At 40.8% G+C, this 21,774-nt stretch overlaps 1 pseudogene; it reads right to left on the reverse strand.

The window, feature by feature from the left end:
- Positions 1 to 6,358: 6,358 nt before the first annotated feature.
- On the reverse strand, positions 6,359 to 8,661 carry LOC117370874 (centrosomal protein of 128 kDa-like; annotated as a pseudogene).
- Between the last annotated feature and the right edge of the window lie 13,113 nt (positions 8,662 to 21,774).

Consider the following 21,774-nt stretch of genomic DNA (forward strand, 5'->3'; position numbering starts at 1 on the left):
CTATTAGACACAACACTTAAGTGGGTTCGGACTATAAGCCGCGACTTTTTCCCCACGCGTTGAACCCTGCAGCCTATACAGCAGTGCGGCTTATTTATAGAATTTTACTGGATAACGGCCCCTGGGGGGCGCTCTCTAGCTGTAAATGTAAAAGTGAGACAGACGTGGGGAAAGATTCTGCTCTGAAGAATTCACTAGTTTTGATTTTGTGCTTATTCTCCATGTGCCAAAGCAGTTTTGAAGGTTTCATTGCCTCATTTGCTTTTCCCGCATATTACGCAGAGCGGACTGTGCGTGAGAGTCACCTGCAGCGACAAACCCAGATTTTAAGTAGGCATTGTCTGTTAAATTTATCTTTCTTTTTCTTGGAGGTCGTAGTCTCCTCTTCTGGCTCCTCAGTTGTCCTTTTCCCCTTTGTTAAAAACTCTCCAAAGACTTTTGTTTTGGCTCATTTTCACTCGCTTGTGGCTCTACTTTTGTGTGTCGTGTCTGATGTGTTATACGTGAAACGTCGTCGCGGAGACAAGAGCAGATAATAAACTTGCTACTACATCAAATAGATTTCTGTGGCGATTTCCAGCAGGATTTTCATGATACATCTACGGACGAGCTTATTAGTGTGTCACTAGGGAAAGGGCCAAAGTTGCTCCTGACCCCTGTGCGCACAGCGTCTGAAAATCAGGGCTCTTCACGCAGGACTGTGAGCTGTGTCAGTGTCTGTGAGACGTGAGACGTGAGCTTTTGTTTTGAACATTGTTCTGCGAGTGTGACGCTTATTTTGAGCAACGAAAAATAAGAAAATATAATTTTAGATCATAAGATCATAATCTTCCAATTTTTCCAAACTACAATAAAAAAGAGCTAACGCAAATAAAATACACTTCAATTAAATACTTAAAATGTATTTTCCCAAGCCACGCAGAGCCGCAGTATAAGGTTGAAAGAGGCGCATGCGGCTCCGGAGCCGCGAGTTGCCGACCCCTGAAATAGAGCCACTGCACGTGAGCTCGGCATCAATGAATCCAACTTGGTCAATGTAAAAAGACGACAAAAGTTTTCAGAGGAAATAAATGCAGATTTTCCGTGTTGGTGCAGCTTTATTTTCTAAACCTGCAGGTGTGTTCATCCCGTGTTGATGTCGTGTTGGTGCCAATTTTAAGGCACAGTTTAAAAAAAAGCGTGTCGTGCACCGTCTTTCTGTGTAAATATCTCATGTTACAATATGAAAACCTGCGGCTTATATTCAGGAGCGGCTTATATATGGACAAAATTGATTTTCTTTTCAAATTTAGCTGGTCCGGCTTATATTGAGGTGCGCTCTGTAGTCCGAAATTTACGGTACATGTTATTTGCCACAGTGGTAAGACATATATTAGATATTGGTATTGGTTGAAAATCTCTCTGGTGGCACTTCCGCTTGGGCAAAAATCCCCTTCCCTTGAATAGAAAACAAGGGAAAAGTCTTTCCACTAAAATATCACTTAAGGTAGCTTTATTCATGTGAAATGTGCTATGTTCATGTGCACTGACAAGTCAACAATGCATTCTTTCTCTGTGAGGCTTTCACATCTTTATATAATTTGTCTGTCATTCAGATCACTGCCCTTGTGCTCCGCTGTGCTGCGAGAAGCAGGGGTACACAATTAGTCACACACATCAATTATTTTAATGATTAAACTACAGGGCATAGGCACATGCTATGTGCCTGTGGCCTGTAGTTTATTGTTTTAAAACTCAGGGCCTGTAGAATTCTGTCACTAGATTCATTTTACAGTTAATATATTTATTTAAGATGCCCCTCCAAAGCAGGACAGCTAACATTGTTTACAGCGTCACCTTCTTGTATTCATATGTTTTACCTTCTGTTTTTGGGATTGTTCAGACAAAATCAACTATCACTTGTGATTTATCCCTGTTAAGAATTTCTTTACTGTCATCCTATGTGATTACACAATGTAATAATAAATACAACTTTTTCATCATGATCTTAGAAGCTTTATGCAATGTGTTGCATGAAATAAGGTTTTACACATGCAATCTTCACTCGTCTAATTAGAAATATCAGATAATTACAAATATTAGATAATTTGACAGCTACATTGTTTCAAAAGTGTTAAACGACACTACATTACTTAGCTCCCAGCCATACATGTAGTTATACTAAATATTCTAATTCCTGTTACGCAAATGTAAACTTTCTCACACACTTTATGTTGCACCGTTAAACTGATTAAACTCATTACACTTCTGACAGGGGACTGTTACAACAGCTGAACTGTGTCTTATTGCAGTAGAGCCTCAAGTTTTGAGTAAATGAAAGTTTTGTATTAATGTTTCATATTTTTGGTAAACAACTTAATTATGTGTATGATGTGTCATGTGTATGACCAGACATCTGGTCATACACATGATCAGTTTCATAAGCTTTAATAGAATAGTTCCATAACAAAGATGTAAATGTTGCTGCTTTCCACTCTAATAAAGTGGAATGTGAAACTTATTTGTGATGCATTTTGTTTTGAAAAGGGCATGAAATATGACTTACACCACTAGGTGGTGCACTTCCTTCCAAGATTTCTATTTTTTTTATCTTAGACTATATATAAATGGGCATAGCTAATCTGCTAGCCATCGCATTCCAAAGAGGAAGTGAGCATGAGCCCCGTGGGTAACCAGCCGGTTGGCTTGGGGAGGGGTGGAAAAAAATCTATTTATTGCGGGGAGGGTTGGGGTAATTTTTTCACAGAAGAAAAATATGCAGGCTATTATTACTATATCCTATAAAATATTTTAAAACAAACTAATAATTGACTACTAATTGATCATTAGCCTATGTTTGGTAATAAAGTTTACACAAGCACATAACCAGCACAATTAACCGATAACCTGATGCCACCGCAGCGCGCCACATTAGCAAGTTACAACCATTTGCCACAGTAAACAGAGCCAAAAAGAAGCACTTTGGAGATGGAAGATTAGCTGTTACTTTGTTTTGAAAGAAAACTGCAACTGGTTCATCGTATTGACAGATTCACCCCCATTGTATCTGTTTAAGGCACGTTTTTGGCTAAAATAAAGCTGCATTTAATGATTGCAGGATCAAGGCGTGTTGCATAATAGATTCTGCATTGCGGGCCGAGACGGCCCTATGATACTCGCATTCGGAATTCCAAATAGGGAACTCGGCTCCAAACTCACCGCTATAACTGTTAGCCTCGATGAGCTTTATTTGACTGGAGCCGAAAGTTGTCGTCACACTCATGTAGTCCACTTCTTTATACAGTCTGATTTTTATATAAACACAATACAAAATGTATGCAGTCATTAACTAAACAATTCATTCACCTTGTAAAACAAATTACACACAGGAACATAAATTCTTTGCGAAAATCTATTTGTCCAATTTATAAGTTGCTCTTTACATTCAGAAAAAAAGACTGGATGACAAAACCATCATCTATCACACAATGGGAAAATATGCCTGATGTTGGTACAGCCATGTATTCTGAATGTTGGCATCGTCAGTGTCCTTGGATTGTTGTTTCTGATCATGAGCATCTGAAAGGTGTTGTTAGTTCCATTGTCAGTGGGTCAGGTGAGGAGGAGGTCCTGTGCAGTTTGAGTTCTGAAGGGTATCACTGGACTGGTTACATACAGCCGTAGGCCACAGTGAAGACACATCATCAGTATTCACAGCTCTGTTGCATCTGAAGAGACACTGTAGAATTTAGATTTAAGCAGTTAAACTGTGAGTATCTCCTGGCCTTTCAGTTTTATTGGAAGGCAAAACAAATATGTGCAATTATGCTTTTTCAACCAGTATTCATTTTGTCAAATGAAATCATCCAATTATAGTTTTTTTATTTTTTTTTAATCAATATTTCTGATGATTAAAACAAAAATAAAAAGCAATCAAAATGTTTTGGTTGCCAAAGAGTATTTCTCTAAAGCTATCACTCCACTCGTCAACTAAATCTAGACTAAAACTAAAAATATGAAATATGTTGGTTGAAATGATTTTAACACATTTAAGATATTATGTAGTAATACATTTGAGAATGTTTCTATTATAAATCTTAAGGGTAAACATAGTCAAAGAGATCTGTCAACTTGAGGGTGTAGCCTGTATATTATTGTTAATATGTATTGAGGATTACCAGTGAGTAAGGCAATTTATATTACATCAGTCTTATGTGCAAATCAAGCATCTTATGAATTCTGGCAAGTGAAGGTTCAGTTTACATTATTTTTCACATTTTCTTTATTATTAAATAATTTGGTCTCTCTGAAACTGGTTATTCCATCAATGGATTTTTTTCTACCCTGATGGCACAGACATATTCCAAGATGACAATGCCAGGATTCATCGGGCTCAAATTGTGACAGAGTGGTTCAGGGAACATGAGACATCATTTTCACACATGGATTGTCCACCACAGAGTCCAGACCTTAACCCCATTGAGAGTCTTTGGGATGTGCTGGAGAAGGCTTTGTGCAGCGGTCAGACTCGACCATCATCAATGCAATATCTTGATGTAAAATTTATGCAACACTGAATGGAAATAAATCTTGTGACATTGTAGAGGCTTATCGAAACAATGCCACAGTGAATGTGTGCCGTAATCAAAGCTAAAGATGGTCCAATGAAATATAAGAGTTTAAGTGTGACCTTCTTTTTTTTGGTGACTTTTTTTTTTTTTTGGCCAGGCAGTGTATTTATTCAGAGAAACCCAATGAGAGCATGTGGGTTTATGTGCCACAAATGACCACTGTGGTGTCCAGGAAAAATAGACCTCCTGCCTATTCTTTCCACGCCTCATCCGCACCGCAGGTCAGTGTGGCAACGCATGTTGATTTGAATTAATTTTTAAGTTTTGTGTCATGCCCAGCTGCTCTCCTCAGTGGAGCACACTGGGTTACAACACTGGCTCTCTTCATTTGGTGTTGAAAATAAAGACAGAAATTAGTATTTCTCCACTTGTTGTAGCATTATTGCACCCTAGACTGAACACACAATGCTAAGCATTTTTAAATAGCTGTAAATCTCTTGAAATCTCCAGACTTGTAAAGATGAGTCAGCAGCACCATTCAAAGTACCTCAACCAGAATTTACCACACAATTCTACACGGCAATAGCAGCGCCGAAAGCGACTTCTGGAATAAGGTGAATAAAGAATCATCTTAAAAATAATTAACATAAATAAATGTACTGAAAATGAAACCCACTTTGATTATTATACTCCAGTAGTAGAATCAAAAAGGCTATGTCTACACTCCACAGGTGTGCATGTAACGCCTGTCCACAGATGGACAGTGTGATTGAGCCAGGTGTGTGGTCAGTCATGTAGAGAGCCTCCTCATCCATCATCCAGACATTTTGTGCTCAGACATTTTCTGCTCCTTTAACTTCACTCAGAGATGGCTCTGGTGCATGTCAGGGACAGTGCACCCACTCACAGGACATGTGGGAGCATATAGCTGGAACACACATGCACAAACAGCACATTTTTTCCATTTTGCACATAGGCTTTGTTATTTTAGCATAAGAGACATTCTACCTTAAATATTCAATCGGAATGTTAAGTTACTTTAACCGAAAAGTTTGTTTAATTTTAACGCAATATGTTAGGTCAAATCATGTAGCCATCTTTGCTCCCCCAGCATTGGGTTATTTTAATCCAGCATTTCTAAGAGTAGCCAAAAATGTTTTTTCTGTTAGCATTGCAGCACATCATGCTTGTGTTTAACAAGTATTATCATCTTTGGTAGCAATCTGTTTCCACATAATTTTGGTAATAATATGGCAACATGCTGATCCAATTTCAAACAGCTAATAGTGTAGTGCCCAGATTTGTCACAATCGACAACATCATTCTGTGTTTAAAATGGTTACAACTTTTAACTGTATTGTATACCTTGTTCCTCTGGGTACACCTTGTATTGTCTGTCCAATGCCCCATTTTATTTGTGAGGGTAGTGAAGAGTGTTTAGAGGCATGGTCCTAATCCTGGCCCTGATTACAGAGTTCAGGGGTTTGGAAGGACATAAAAAGCTGCTCTGGCACTCATAGGGGCACTCGTTACAGAAGTCATCAGAACGACCAGGCTCATGCTCCATGGTGTAGGGTTAGGGCTATTCAGCTTCTCATCCCTGTGTTCCTGAATCTTGTATGTGGATTTGTAGAGCTGATGTTGTAGACCCCTGATGATATCTTTGCACTTGGAGCAGCATTGCTCCAGTTCTCTTTTCCTCACTGAGTGAGTGCAGTAGTCTAATCTGCCAGTTCAGAGTTGTGACCTCAGGGCTGATCCTTGGTCTGCTGATGTTTTAGGTTACGCTCACACACCTCCTGACACAGTCAGCAAACCTTACATTTTGTCTCAACTAACCAGTGGTGGGAGTCTTGCACTAATCCAGGCTCTTGTAAAATGACCTGTAGCGTATCCTCTCTGTTCCTGGTGAGACTGCGACAGACACTGTCCAGCTCCTCTGTCATGACTGTGAGCACCGCCTCTTGTTCTGCCTCCATCTTTGAGACCTTCTCCTTCAGTAGAATGACCTCTGCCTCAGTGTGTCTCCTCTCATTTGATCTGACTTGGTCCAGTTCTGGCTTTAGGAGTAGATGCTTTCTCTTAAGGAGGGACTGGGTTTCTTCTGTTGTGCTCAGTCCTGCTGCCATTTTCACACTCACCTTTCATTCTCTCCAGCTACATGTTCAGCCTTTATATCAGTGACCTCCCAGATGTGTGCAAAGATGTAGACATCATCATGTATGCATATGATGCTGTCATCTACGTACATGGAAGGGATGTGCAGAAATTGGCCACCACATTATCCTCAGCTATGGACAAAATCGATAATTGGCTCCAATTCTTCATGTCTGACATTAAATATTAATAAAACAGTTGGTATGGATTTTTTCAAAACTAATAGAATTAAAGACAGGCCTAACATCTTTGTTAACGGAATAAAACTAAACATTGTAACAGAGACAAAGTATCTGGGGGTTCATTTGGACCAGACTTTGTCTTTCAGAAGGCGTACGCAATTCAATCTGCTACAACATCTCTTCCCTTAGACACATGAGGAACAGCCTGACAGTAGAGGCCGCTTTTACATATTTTAATGCCATGATTATTCCACACCTGACCTACTGTGTCTCCTGCTGGTCTCAGACCAATGAGAGCACTTTAAAATCTCTAAGATCCACCTATAATCAGGCAGTAAAGGCACTCAATAAAAAAACCCTCCATTATCACCACTGTAACATCTTAAGTAAATATAAAATGTTCAGTTTCAGTAATTTAATTTTGTATTCAAATCTAAGGAAATTATTCAAAATTATTAATAATGAAGCTTCACCTACATTAAAAAAATGTACTATTCTTTGTTCTGAACAAACTACCCGATTCACTCGTTCCTCCGTAAACCGAAATTGCATAGTTCCAAAAAGATCCTCAGCCTTTGCTCAATCGGCTTTTTCTTATCAAACCATAAGGCAGTGGAATCAGCTTCCAGACAGTCTGAAATTGTCTGTGGATTTTAATAGTTTTACTAGAAATTTGAAAAAGTTCATTTTAAATCAAAATCAAACGTCCACATCAGTCTAGTTAGTTGGTGCTGCTCTGTGCTCACTGTATAAACCTGCACATAATGATTTTTATATTAGTTTGGACTGGGGGGGACATATGTATGGCAAATCAGTAGTCGTATATTGTAATTGTTATTGATATGCGTTTTTTTAATGTGTGTTCACCTGCTCAGGGACTGCAGATGGAAAGTAGCAGTAGCTGAATCTGGTGCAAATCATCTTTTCCTTGTAAGATTAATGAAGTTGTACATGGTCCCTGTCAAATAAAGAATAAAGAAAGAAAGAAAGATACATGTTCAGTGCCTCTCTGTTGGACGCTGCATCTGCCTTGACCTCCTTCATTTTGTCACACTCTTGTGTCAAGAGTGTGACCATATCCTGTAGGTGTTTCTCCTTCCTGGACCTTCTCTCCTGCAGCTCTTTCCTCAGGCCCTCCTCTTTCACTAACCTCTGGACCAGCTGTGCATGGGAGGAGGTGACTAGTTTGAGTGTGCTTTAGACTTCAGTGTGCTGCTCTTCTGCTATCTTGTGTTTGTGAGTTGCTTTGGTGGCTTGCTTCTCCAGTGTTAGTCTTTCTTCCTTCAGTCTGTCAAAGAGACTTAACTGGTTTTGGGCCTCCTGCTCCAGAGAAGTGTAAGCCTCCTGCACCTCCCTGATTTCCTCCTCCAGAGACAGTTGCTGTTGCTGTTCATATGGTGGAGGTCTTCTTCTCGAGGGGCGCCAGCTCCTGGCGGGCCGCCTCTGTCTGTTGGCTCAGTGCCTTTATGAGCATGAGAACTCTCCCTCTCCCCTGCTGCATCCTCCAGCTCCTTCTGTGGCCTCTTGACCTTTGCCCTTCACTGATGGATAGTCTCTTGGGCTCTGGTCTTCAGCTCGTCTCTGCTCCTCTTACTCTCCTCCATCTGTGCCTCCAAATGCTGCTTTGCACTCTGATCACAGCTCCGTAATTTCTTTAGCTGATCAAACATTTGCAGCTGTTTCTGCTTTTGTTGAGCTGTGTCTGATGTTAACCTCTTAACCTCTAAGGAGAGCTGCAGTGTCTCCTCCTTTATTTTTTCCATCATTTCTTTTAGTGATTAGATCTTTCTGTATTACAACAGAAAATAGCATTTTAATAGTAATGTTTCTGTCTCCATCTGTATTATTCTTAATGTATTTATTTATTTATTTTTTGTTGTTTTTATTACAGCATTTTCAAAATTACAAAATTAAAATCATTGAAAAATGCAAGAGGAATGATTACAGTATCATTAAAGATTTGATTGTAGCATGCTGACATTTTTGTCATTTTTTTCATATGCCTGGTGATACATTGTAAGGATTTAAATATAGTGAAAGAAGGGCCGAGACTTGAGGAAGTACTTGCTATGAATAAAATGTTTGGCTTGAAGGATGAAAAAGTGTACAGTAAAACAACCATTGTGTGACACCCACTCAAAGGATGCAATATTTTGAATTGTTAATAGTTATGGCAACAGTCCTAACTTTTCAGCATTCTGAAAGCCATGAATACTACTGTCTTCATCTCCTGTCTCCACCTTAAGTAAAAAAAAATAAAAAAAATTGACGTCTCTGTGTAGAGCACTGCTATAAAGTAACAGTGTAAGAGAGCCTAAATGATTGTTCTAAACTAATGGTTCTGTGCTGCTGAAGATGAAACGGAGAACTGATACTTTGCAGCTGATGTGCAGAGGGAATGTTGATTACAACTGTCAGAACCTCTATTAGACTTTAACCTGAGCTTTATTTTAACACAATCTGACCAGAAAGAGCAGACTTATTTATAGACTATAACAGGTGAAATTTGTGCTATTAAACAAGTCTTACAAAAAATACAGTCACAAGCTACCTATTGATCACAGGTTCTTAAAAATGTTGTTTAAATCCATTTTGTATTTTTTCTCAAGTTTTCAGAGTTAAAACGTCTGAAAACTTTTAAGACTGTGTTAGCTAATGTGTGTATTATGTAACGGCACATTGATTACTGAACATTCCACCATAAAGATCCATGTGAAACACCCCCCAGCGTGATGTTACTACACAGTATCGGTTAGCTACACTCAAGAATCGCCTTTTTTTTTTATTTATTTATTTTTTTTATCAAACTCTAAGAAAAAACATCATTAACTTATCATTTCATACTGAACCTATCAGTATTCTTTTTTTCTGTAAAAATATTGCACAAAAGTACTTATTTCTTGACTATTGAAGTGTCTGAAGTCTCATTGCCGTCAGAAACAGAGGAGAAGGAGAGTTCATTCTCAGAGTGTAGGACGTGCAGTGACAGATGTATTTTGATTATTTATTTAAAGTGTCTGATGAGTTTGTATAGACTATTCTAGTGTGCCGTCATTGAGCCTCATAAAGAAACATGTCATGAAGCCACTGAAGTCTGCAGCAGTCATTAGTGCCTGTTTAAAGCCCAAAACACACTGAAGTGCAGCACGACAACACTCTGAACACCACACGTCACTGCTCTTAAAGGGGTTTCACACAACTATATTTGGGTGTTAAAGGATTGTGTGTAAAATAGATAAAATAATGCTAATTTATAAAGAATAATTTTTATTTAGCTGATTTAAATGCAAAATACACGTCTCTACTCCTGCCCACTGCCACCTCTGCTCTGCGTTTTTTCTTTACTATTTTTAACTACAAATCACAAGTAAATGTGTGAAACAATGATAGCAAAGAACGTTGGAGGTTGTGTTTTCAACTGTCAACCTCTCATGACAGTAAATACATGCATACTCATTAAAACAAATACAGTGTGGACCTGTGGCTGGACTCCTCTGAATGTATGATCGCATTATAACAGAAATTAAGGCACTTGCACGTGTCCTGGTGCATGAATATATGATTTGTTTGCAACCTCAGGGAAAGAAGATGCCTGAGTTGCCTGTTATTAATGTTCTTGATTCACTCTTCACTCCATGCAGCGTAGTAAAGAGTGCAGTGAACTGTATATTGGAGAAACTAAACAGCTACTCCATAAGAGGATGTATCAACACCGACGTGAGAGTTCCTCTGGATCCCAGTCTGCCGTACATCTCCATCTTAAAACCACTAACCATTCCTTTTGAAGATAGTGAAGTTCAGATCTTAGCCAGAGAAAAGAAATGGTTTGAGAGAGGAGTTAAAGAAGTGATTTTTGTTAGGAAAGACAGTCCTTCCTTAATCAGAATCAGAATCCTTTTATTGCCATTGTTTGTGAACACAGTTCACAAACTAGGAACTTACTTCGGTGATAAAGTGCAACATAAAACACACTGAATAAATACAAATACAAATAAGGGCATGCACAAAGTTAAAAAGATATGCTTAAAAAAATCAAATAAAATACTTAAAGGTAGAAAACATATACAACAGCAGGATCAGAACAACAGTGCAAACATGACTTATTAAAGTGACCGGTGTTATAAAGTGTCCAGTTTTGTGCAAATATTATAAAGTGTTCATGAGACAAACGGCAGAGGGGAAGAAACTGCTCTTATGACGAAGTGGCTCAAATAGTCCATGTCCAGGGTGAGAGGTGTCAGCTGCTATATGGCCTGCTCGCCCCCGAGTCCTGGAGACGTACAGGTCCTGTAGCGATGGAAGTCTGCAGCCAATCACCTTCTCAGCAGAGGCACAATGCGCTGCAGTCTCTGTCTGTCCCTGGCAGTGGCCCCAGCGAACCACACAGTGATGGAAGAGGTGAGGATGGACTCAATGATGGCCGTGTAAAACTGCACCATCATCTGGACCGGCAGCTTGCATTTCCTCAGCTGCCGCAGGTGGAACGTCCTGTGATGGGCTTTCTTGATAAGGGAGCTGATGGTTGGCTCCCACTTGAGATCCTGGGTGATGCAGGTGCCCAGGAAGCGGAAAGAGTCCACAGTGGTGATGGGGGAGTCCGTCAGGGTGAGGGGAGGCAGGGGGGCTGTGACTTTCCTGAAGTCCACGATCATCTCCACTGTCTTCTGGGCGTTAAGCTCCAGGTTGTTGCTGCTGCACCAGGACACCAGCCGGTCCACCTCCCTCCAGTAGGCAGACTCATCGCCGTCAGAGATGAGTCCAATGAGGGTGGTGTCATCCGCAAACTTAACCAGTTTCACGGCGTCGTGGCTGGAGGTGCAGCAGTTGGTGTATAGGGAGAAGAGCAGGGGAGAAAGTACACAGCCCTGTGGAGATCCTGTGCTGATAGTCTGAGTGTCCGAGACATTCTTCCCCAGCCGTACACTGTCTCCTGTCCGTCAGGAAGTCAGTGATCCACCTGCAGGTGGAGTCAGGCACGTTGAGCTGAGCGAGCTTGTCCTGGAGCAGAGCAGGGAGGATGGTGTTGAATGCAGAGCTGAAGTCCACAAACAGGATCCTGGCGTAGGTTCCCGGGGAGTCCAGATGCTGGAGGATGAAGTGAAGGACCAGGTTAATGGCGTCATCTACAGAACAATTGGCTCTGTAGGCAAACTGCAGAGGGTCCAGGAGGGGGGAGGTGAGGGACTTGAGGTGGTGCAGGACCAGGCGCTCAAATGACTTCATGACTACAGACGTCAGAGAACATAACAAAGACATAATTTATCCCCCATCTATACCTCCATCCTCAGACCCAGAACAATGAGAACAATAGCAGGGTCGTTAAGGGCTGAATAGAGTAGTTTCAGCTGAAACTGAAGACAATAGATGTTTACAGTTTCAGTGTAGTTAGCTCCTCCCTTCAGATAGATATAAGGCAGTGTCCATCAGCGATCTGACCAGAACTGAAGAAGCGGCTTGGATGAGCAGCGAAATGTCTTCACTCCTACAACGATTTGTCCAGTTGACAGATTTAAACTTTGTCTTTTGCAATGAAACAATAGGCATTCAGGTAGAAATTTTCTTGTGGTAAAATCATTTGATCCATTTTGTATGTGTGAAGTGAAGACTTTGGTGGAGATGAAGAGGCAGAAACAGGCTCATATGAAGCAGCTTATTAAACAAATCTCTCACACACCCACACTGTGCTCTGCTCACCAACAATGCTCTGTGAATCACTCAGGCTTTGGTTCATAAAGACATCCTACACTCAAATGGTGGTGACAAGTGTTTATCACAGTGGCATGAAAGCTTAATTTCATATTATTTTGAGTAATATGTGTTCATAATGCATACAAATTGTAGCGAGAAAAAAAGGCCCACAGACGTGCAAACTGGGACGCTCGGGCAGAGGCTCAGGAGAGGACAATTAGAAAGCACTCACCACAGTCGGTGTCCAAAAACTTGCTGTGCGCTGTGAATGAGCAGAAGGGAAGGCAAGGCTGTTTATTTGTATAGCACAATCCGTACACAAAGTAATTCAAAGTGCTTTACAGAATAAGAAAGTGATAGGTTCACAACCTATTACAGTTCAAAAGAGAAGAGAAGACAAGAGAGATTATTTTGTCTCAATATTGAGGAGAAAGAGCGGAGAGGCAAAAAACCCCAGTTACAAATCACCACCCTCTCTGGGGCCCAGACCGTCTTTCTCCTCTTTTATTAAAGTTAGGAAACCCTAGTTACATACACACTCTGAAGGGGGGGGGGGGGGGGGGGCATATACTTTGCAAGCAGTGTAAAAACATATGACGAAATTCACAGAGAAATATATTCTGTTTTTGCATTTCCAGAAGGTCACTCTTTCCCTTCGCACAAAACATCCTCCCACGATGTTTCTGTTTTAGGTTTCACAGTGACCTTCTTCCCGTGGGATCCTGCACTTTCAAAAGACATTTTCTGCAAGACTCAAGAACAAACATTAGTGCAGATTACATAGTTTAGTCATTATATTCAACTATGTAAATAAAGTGGTGAACTGACTATAACTAATAGTAATGACTAATAAAGAGTGAACATTACATTACAGTACCTTTAAAATGAACAGTGAGATAACATACTTGAATATATATTTTGAATCCATCAGAAAGACATTAAAATCACAATACAACAAATGAAAATATAAAATAATCATCATGAAATTAACATTAAAAGAGAAGAGTGCAGAATAAAAACCTTGCGTATGCACAGCTACACAACCATTTTGAGCCTTGAGGCCTGTCTCGCATCTTCAGGAAGACTAGATTTTAACTGCATAGAACTGAAACGCTGACTACACCTAAACCCAACTGTTTTGGAGGTAGTGCTTGGAGAGTCACGTGAGCAGGCCGTTACAGTAGTCTAATCTACTGGAGACAAATGCATGGATAAGTCTGTTCAAGTCTGATTCAGGGATGCATCTGGATTATGTAAAAAAGGGTTTTTGAACGGTTAGGGCATTACAGTTGTCCTCTCAACCTCCACTCTTCTGCTGTCTCTTCTTCCTTCAGTCATTCTCCTCTCCAAGTGTTTTTTTTTTTTAATAACCCAAACCTACCCACTGTCTCACACTACCTAATTTGACTCATCATCTGTAGGCTTTTACGTATTGATTCTTTACAAATATGCCTCCACATGTCTCACTCTCTCTCTCCTCTGTACTCAGTGAATGCACACAGCCGTTTGAGTGAGTTTCTATGGCATATTAATATTTATGAGAAGATTTAACGCTGTTGGCTTTTACTGCTGGGTCCTGTGTCTCTGCTCTTTATTAATATCATCAGGACAACGCTTCAAATATTATGGTTTTGACAGAAAAGGTGGTTGAGAACAGTGCAAAAATACTGGAAGTAGCGTTGTCATCAATATGGAAAATTCTATCCAAAATGTAGAGACAATTAACTCACAAGGAAGGGCTTCTTTTCTGGCAGTTCAATCCTGCAACAAAATAGATGGTTGTCATATATTTGCATTTGTCTAATCATCTTGTTTACAGATTGTTAGATTGGTAACAGTTACAGAATGACCTACGTGTGTTATATCTGTTGTCCATGTCCAACCAGGAAGTAAAATTATAAACTTTGTCATTATAAAAACCAAAAAACAATATTGGCAAGATTGTTAGTATAAGAGCTAAACTATGACTGGGATGCAGTTTGAGCAGTGTGGTGAAGGTGTAAGCGTTTCAATTTTTGGTAAGCCAGAAATCAATCTTGAGTCATGACGCCGATGCTGGTAACAAGCTTGGAATGGTGTAGAACAGTGGTCCCCAACCTTTTTTATCACCACGGACCGGCCAACGCTTGAAAATTTTACCGTGGACCGAGTTTTTTTTTTTTTTTTACTCATTTTGCTAATTTGTAACCCCTTAGCATTCCGGGTCATTTTGGTAAAATTGCCTTTGTTCTGACCTCTCCAAATTAAAATAATCACCATTATTGAACCCTCAGTAGTAACTGCACTAGTTCTGGGTCTTTGTAAAGGTAACACCCTATAATTTTACCCACAGGTGTCAGAATCACTGTAGGTTTGTCTGCTGAACAATTTATACACTTTTGAACACACATAAAAATGCAAAACTGCTGCGTAAAATTACACAATACGCGCGATGTTGATGTTTGACAGAACCAGAGCGCTCAATGGTAAGTGAAGTCCAAATCCACATTTCTGACTTCTCTGTAAAAACGGCTTTCCTGTCAGCACTGTGGTGATTCGAGGTGTAAATGGTTTACATATTCAGAAAGATGAATGCCGTAGCTTTCATTTGATGTGTAGATTGTTTGTGTGGGTGACACAGAAATACTCGAACATTGCTGTAAAGTTGTAACGTAAAGCGTTCCGATGGCCCGCCCGTGACGGCCTAAGTGGTTAAGTTGTCGGCGCTCAAGTGACGGAAATGTAACCGAGAGAATCCGGTCATTTTTCAAAATAAAAGATTTTTCAAAATAAACGATTGTTCAGACTGAGATAATAAATACAACGTAAATAATTAATTATTTCTTGGACAGCCGGTGGCCCGGTACCAATTGATCCACGTACCGGTACCGGTCCACGGCCCTGTGGTTGGGGACCACTGGTGTAAAAGGTGTCGACGGTTTAAAGCAGGGGTGTCAAACTCATTTTCACTGAAGGCCACATCAGCAAAATAGTTGCTCTCAAGGGGCCAGATGTAACTGTAAGGCAGCATAAATGAACATTTTGACTTGTTAATCAACTATTTCTGTATGTAGTACTAATTCAAGTTACAAATTACATATGCATTTGCCTAGAGCAGTGGTTCTTAACCTGGGTTCGATCGAACCCTAGGGGTTCGGTGAGTCAGTCCCAGGGGTTCGGCGGAGGTCAAGACACGCACCAGACTCATATGATTTGCGGACTGCGAGCTTCTCCAGACGCTGGCCGTGTCCTAATTCGACAAATGCACCCTTTGCTGTGCCTATCGAACACTGCTCACTCCAAGCTGAGTGCGTGCGCAATTGCGCACTGCTGACACGGTCTCCGCGCACAGAAAATCTGTGCTGCGCGCAAAAAAATCGAGTTGAAAATAAAATAAGCACACAACAATTCATTCTGCGCTATTTTTCAATGTGAGTCAGTGAGTGTGACCGGGGATGAGCTGCTCCAGCCAATTATGTGATTCACGTACATATTGTGCAGCTTATCAGCGTTATTGACAGACGTCCTCATGTCCCGCTACCAGAGTTTTAGCTGATGTGGAGTGAAGACTCGCTGATGATTCTAAGTGCTGTTTAACTCCTTAACGTTCCGACGGCCCGCCCTCGGGCAAAGATCCGTGCATAAAAATACGCGCGCGTAATTGCGTAACTTTACGTACTGTTTTGCAGCAGTTTTGCGTTTTAAACATGACGAAACGGACAAAACAAAGGAAGTACGTGATCGAGGACACTGTGGATGTTTGTACAAGTTAAACTAGAGGCATCTCGAACCCGGAGCGGTTTGTGGAACCGAGTGAAGATCTCATGGTGGACTGAGGAGCAAAGGACCTGATGTGCTGATGGACTGGATGCTGTTCCTGGATGCGTGGTTTATTCTGCTATTGACTTAATTGTGGGTCAAATGTGTATTATGTGTAATCATTAGCATTAGCTAATGCCAATCTGCGCCCCCGACCACCACCAATCATCAAGCACACACCAAAGTGTGCGTGAATGATTGGTGAAGTGTCTTGCCTTAGGACACAATGACAGAAGTTGGTCCGAGCGGGACTCGATCCTCCAACCTCTGTCACAGAATGACTGTCACACTGTCACATGTACAGTGTATTATTAGTTTCCAGTGTGTGTTTGTTCACTGTTTGCAGTGTGTGGTTTGTAAATATATATTTATTTTGACCCATACCAGTTGTTTTGAATATATTTTATTTACAAATACACATTATATATATTGTGTTTTGATATTAAATGTAAATGTACAGTAATAGAGCAGCTGGGTGAGCAGATACAGATTCCTCTCTGTGTATTGGTCATTGAATACTGTCACTTTGAACGGCATAAAAACATAAAATGACATAAAAATGTAGAAAAGGAACAGACTTTGCTGTGAAAATGACATGAGAGTGGCCAAGGGGAAGCCCTGCATTTCTGAACTGGTCTCTCAAAGGCAACAGCAGAAGTCACACTGATTTGCAGTAAATATTCATTATTATTGTAGCCTAATGGAAATTAGGTGATGGGTGTGTGTTAAAATGTTAAAAATAATAAATAGCATAAATACAATAAGTTCATTATTGGAATACATAATACAATACTAAATTAAAATAATTTCAGTGTGGTAGAATTAAAAAAGGTCATGTCTTTGTTAAAAGGTATGTATGTAATTTGTTGTGAGTTTATACATTGTATTGGTTTTATTCTTTGAATACAGTGATGTTAATGCACGGTTTATTTTGTGCACCAGTAAAACATACATATGTCTTGAATTTGAAAAAAAATTATATTTTATTTTTCAATAAAGAAGGGTTCGGTGAATGTGCATAGGGAACCGGTGGGGTTCAGTACCTCCAACAAGGTTAAGAACCACTGGCCTAGAGGTAAAAAATATGTCTGTGTAACTGCACATTTCCTGATAAACTGACATTTTTAAAAGTCAGTTTATCAGGGCACATCTGCTCACAGACATACAGACAGTCATACCTTTTAATTCACCTTCTTGCGGGCCACATAAAGACTTGACGGGCCACATTTTAGCCCACGGGCTGCAAGTTTGACACGTGGTTTAAAGTGTCCTTGGATTTTGGATGGAATTTTCAGTTTGAGAACTCACCGCTACCGCTTGTGCTTTTGTACTTTCATTGTAAACTTGTTTTTTTTCCACAAACTGACTATTCTAAAACTAAGGCTATGTTCACACTGCTGGCCAAATCTGAATTTTTTACCCATATGTGACCTGTATCTGATTTTTGTTTTGTTTCCGATTCCTCATCCACACGTTCCTCCACAGACTGCCATAACCAAAATCCTTACTCTCTTCCTTCTTGATATGCTTTGCGAAATCACTCGATTAAGTAAATGTTGGCTTCGGTTGCTCAAATAACTTATCCTCAGATACACCAGGACTGAGATGAACTGGGACCATGTTTACTTGCACTTTACAATGCGCTGCGTGTGACGTTTTGTCCTGTTTTATGTACACGGGTCATTTCGCAGCCATATTCTATTCAGTTGATTCCGAATTGAGCCACATATTTACCCCACTAAACCAAATAATAATTAGAAAAACATGAAAACCCACTTAATGCACTTTAAAAGCCTTGGACAAGCACCCCAGGTATGTTTTTGAAGAGGCTACAGCAGGTTGAAAATAAGTTTAGCATTTAATTGACCATTTAAGAAATAAATTCCTCCATGCACTTTCTGTCTTTGAGCTAATGAACCGTTCAGGTGCTCATGACACTTAATACATGAAATAAGGACCAATTACCTCTCCTCCATCCTGCCCAGGAGCTAACCCAACACCTCTCCTCTCTACAGTTGGTTTCACTTATACGTTCTCAGACTTCCCAAAGCTAATAAATTGCACAGGACTATATCACTCTACTAATTATCACTTGTCAAATGTCCTGCCGTTAGTCGTGTCGGTGCGGAGGAGTCCATGATTCTCACAGTGGTTGCCATTGGAGTGACCTTAGAGCTTAATGAACTGCCTCCATCACATTCATTAAACAGGAGCTAATGCCACTTACAATATGTAGGGGATTTGTCATTTTAACTGTAGAGTCAATTAGACCAGAATGAACAAGCGATTTAGAGTAGTGTGGAACTATCAATGGAGAAATGGTAGATGTTACATTTGTTACACTATAGGGTATTCTTTATTAACACATATTTAGATTTCCATAAAAAATCCGTATTTGCTGAAAACAACTTATTAAAATGTGGGAGCAGTTTCAGTTTTGTTTTGGATGTTTTTGGTTCTCCCTACTCGTTACACTGCGGTCATTTTCACACATGTTGGCACGCTCTCTGGACTTTCAGTAGCATGCTAGTTAGCTGTGATGCTAGGCCCCGGGTAAGTGGTGAAAATGGGCGATGATCTGGACACTTTGCTGGACGAAGTGGAGTGGAAGTTCTGCGGAAAAGTGTCGTTGACAGAAACACGAAAAACACCCCAGTGCACACTAGATTTAGTCCAGTTTAGTTTACTTTTGGGTCGGCCTTGTTCACACACACTGAGCATCTTTCACCCCAAACTTGCACCATGAGCCATGTGAGAGGACATCAGCTGATCGCCAAACTTATTTCTAGAGTAGGATTCTGGGTTGAGCTTTGGACAGGATCGTACTGGTTACCATAAGGAGGGTTCGGATAGGGCCTGGGAGAGGTCACAACTTTACTCAAATATGCATGGATGACATATAAAAACTCATCAGGCATGTTTTTGATGAGGGAACGTTATAACATGATATAAAGCTGTAAAAAGTAGATTTTTCTTAAGACACCCTCCTAAAGTTAAATGAGATATAATACGCATTGTTCTAGGATACCTTAAAATTGCACGATGTAACTTTTCTGGTGTTGGTTCTGCCGCCTGCTTGTGTCCACGGAGATGTTACTGATCTGCCAAAAATGTTCGACAGGAAACACAGTGTTTATTTCCATGGAGACAAGCAGATAATGCCACCAGGCATTTTAGGTCAGATCTGCAGAGAATCAATCAGGCTGAAGGGGTTGTACTCTGATTTGTACCGTCTTAAAAATGTAAGAAACAAAATTAAAACTAGTCTATTTCAAACTGTTCAAATGGTCCAAAGTTCCTCGTTTACTTTACGCATTTAGAGCTTCCCGATTATTCACTGTTATGAGTTTATAAGCACTTTTCACAACTCTCAGAAACCAGTGCAGAGTTTTGCCCGTGATGGTAAAGCTAATGCTAACTATGATGCTAATGCACACTTCCTGATTAACAAAAAATAAAATGCTTTTCTAATTTGATACAGACCCCACACAGCAGACATATTTTGACTTATAGAGCGACACATGTACTGGGGTAAGACCAGTTTTGCACAAATACGTGGAAAAAGAGTGCAGAGCCTTTAAGGTGTATGGAATCGGAGCACTACTAGGTTTCATTTTGTAATGTTTTGAAACCAGCCATTTAAGCTGACAGCAAAAAGTTATCAAGGCAAGAGTAGAGGCTTTTCAGAGGAGGCAGTGGGTCGCAGAATTATCGTTAGCGGGAGGATTAGCAGTGATGCTATCGGCTGCTGAGGTCTAGGGGAACTTCAGGAAGCTTTAGTGAGATAAACGTGCAAAGGACTTGTTGGAGAACTGTCAATCTAAAAAAGAATTATATATATATAAGTCTATAATAAGTCTATAATGATATAATGAACAGAACCGGTGACAAAGGGCAGCCCTGGCGGAGTCCAACATGCACCTGGAACAGCTCCTGCTCCGGTCATACAGGGACTAGACAACCTTTAGCAAAGAGCCCTGTTCCCAGAGCACCCCCCAAGGACACCATGAGGGACACGGTCGAATGCGGACTGGTTGGGCAAACTCCCATGAACCCTCGAGGACCCGATGGAGAGTATAGAGCTGGTCCAGTGTTCCGCGACCAGGACGAAAACCACACTGCTGCTCCTGAATCCCAGGTTCGACTATCGGTCGGATTCTCCTCTCCAGTACCCTGGAATAGACCTTACCGGGAAGGCTGAGGAGTGTGATTCCCCTGTAATTGGAACACACCCTCCGGTCCCCCTTCTTGTACAGAGGGACCACCACCCCGGTCTGCCATTCCACAGGTACTGTCCCCGACCGCCACGCGATGTTGCAGAGACATGTCAGCCAAGACAGTCCCACAACATCCAGAGACTTGAGGTACTCAGGACGGATCTCATCCACCCCCGGAGCCTTGCCACCGAGGAGCTTGCCAACCACCTCAGTGACTTCAGCCAGGGTGATGGACGAGTCCGCCTCCGGGTCCCCAGTTTCTGCTTCCTCCTCGGAAGACGTGACAGTGGGATTGAGGATAACATTTTTCAGTACACACTGAAAAGTGTGTACTGCTGCCCCCTACAGCTCTTAACACTTAGCCCCACCCACTCTGACCCCACCTCCAAAATGCAAGTATCTGATCCCCGGGCGGCCGCACACATTCTGAACAATGTATACTACCGCCCCCTACAGCTCTTAACTATTCACTCCCACTTAGCCCCACCCACAGATTCCTCCCCTTTTACTCCGGAGCACGGCTCCGGCGGCGACGCCAGAACCGTGGCCAGAACTTTTTCTTTTTTTGTGGTGTGTCTTCACTGACCTGAACTTGAACCTCTGTTCTAGTTTCAGGGTCAGTTTGGACAATTTTGTCTAATTTTGATTCAATTAGTTGGAGCTCATTTAATTTTCTACATAAATCACTCTCCCTTAAGGCCAATTTGTGCATTTGCTCCTTATGCACTGCCTCTTTACAAATCCACTCTGACTCTTTTTTTTCCATTTCCTGCTGCATTAGTGCCCACCACTGGCGATTTTCTTGATCGCATTTTTCTTCCGCGAATTCCCTTTGCCTTTTCTCCTCCTCCCGTGCCTGCCTCATTGCCACGGCTCTTTTTCTACATTGTTTTTCCAGAGTGGTCAAACGTGTCATAGCCTCAACATATTTGTCCTTCTCTATGCACATTTCCCTTCGATATTTTCCTTCCTTTTCTAACCACTTTCTGTTATCGTTCTCCAATTTCTCTTCATAATAATTATTCAAATTTACTTCTTTTTCACGGAAGATTTTGTTTAAATAGTCCAATTCTTTTTCTAATTTTGTCACCGCGTATTGTTTCTCCTGAAAATTTATGTCAAGCTCTTCACACTTTTGACACAAATTTTTGTTTTTCTGCCTCAACGTAATGATTACAGTGC

This window comes from Periophthalmus magnuspinnatus, chromosome 5, assembly GCF_009829125.3.
Source record: "Periophthalmus magnuspinnatus isolate fPerMag1 chromosome 5, fPerMag1.2.pri, whole genome shotgun sequence".
Classification (NCBI taxonomy): Eukaryota; Metazoa; Chordata; class Actinopteri; order Gobiiformes; family Gobiidae; genus Periophthalmus; species Periophthalmus magnuspinnatus.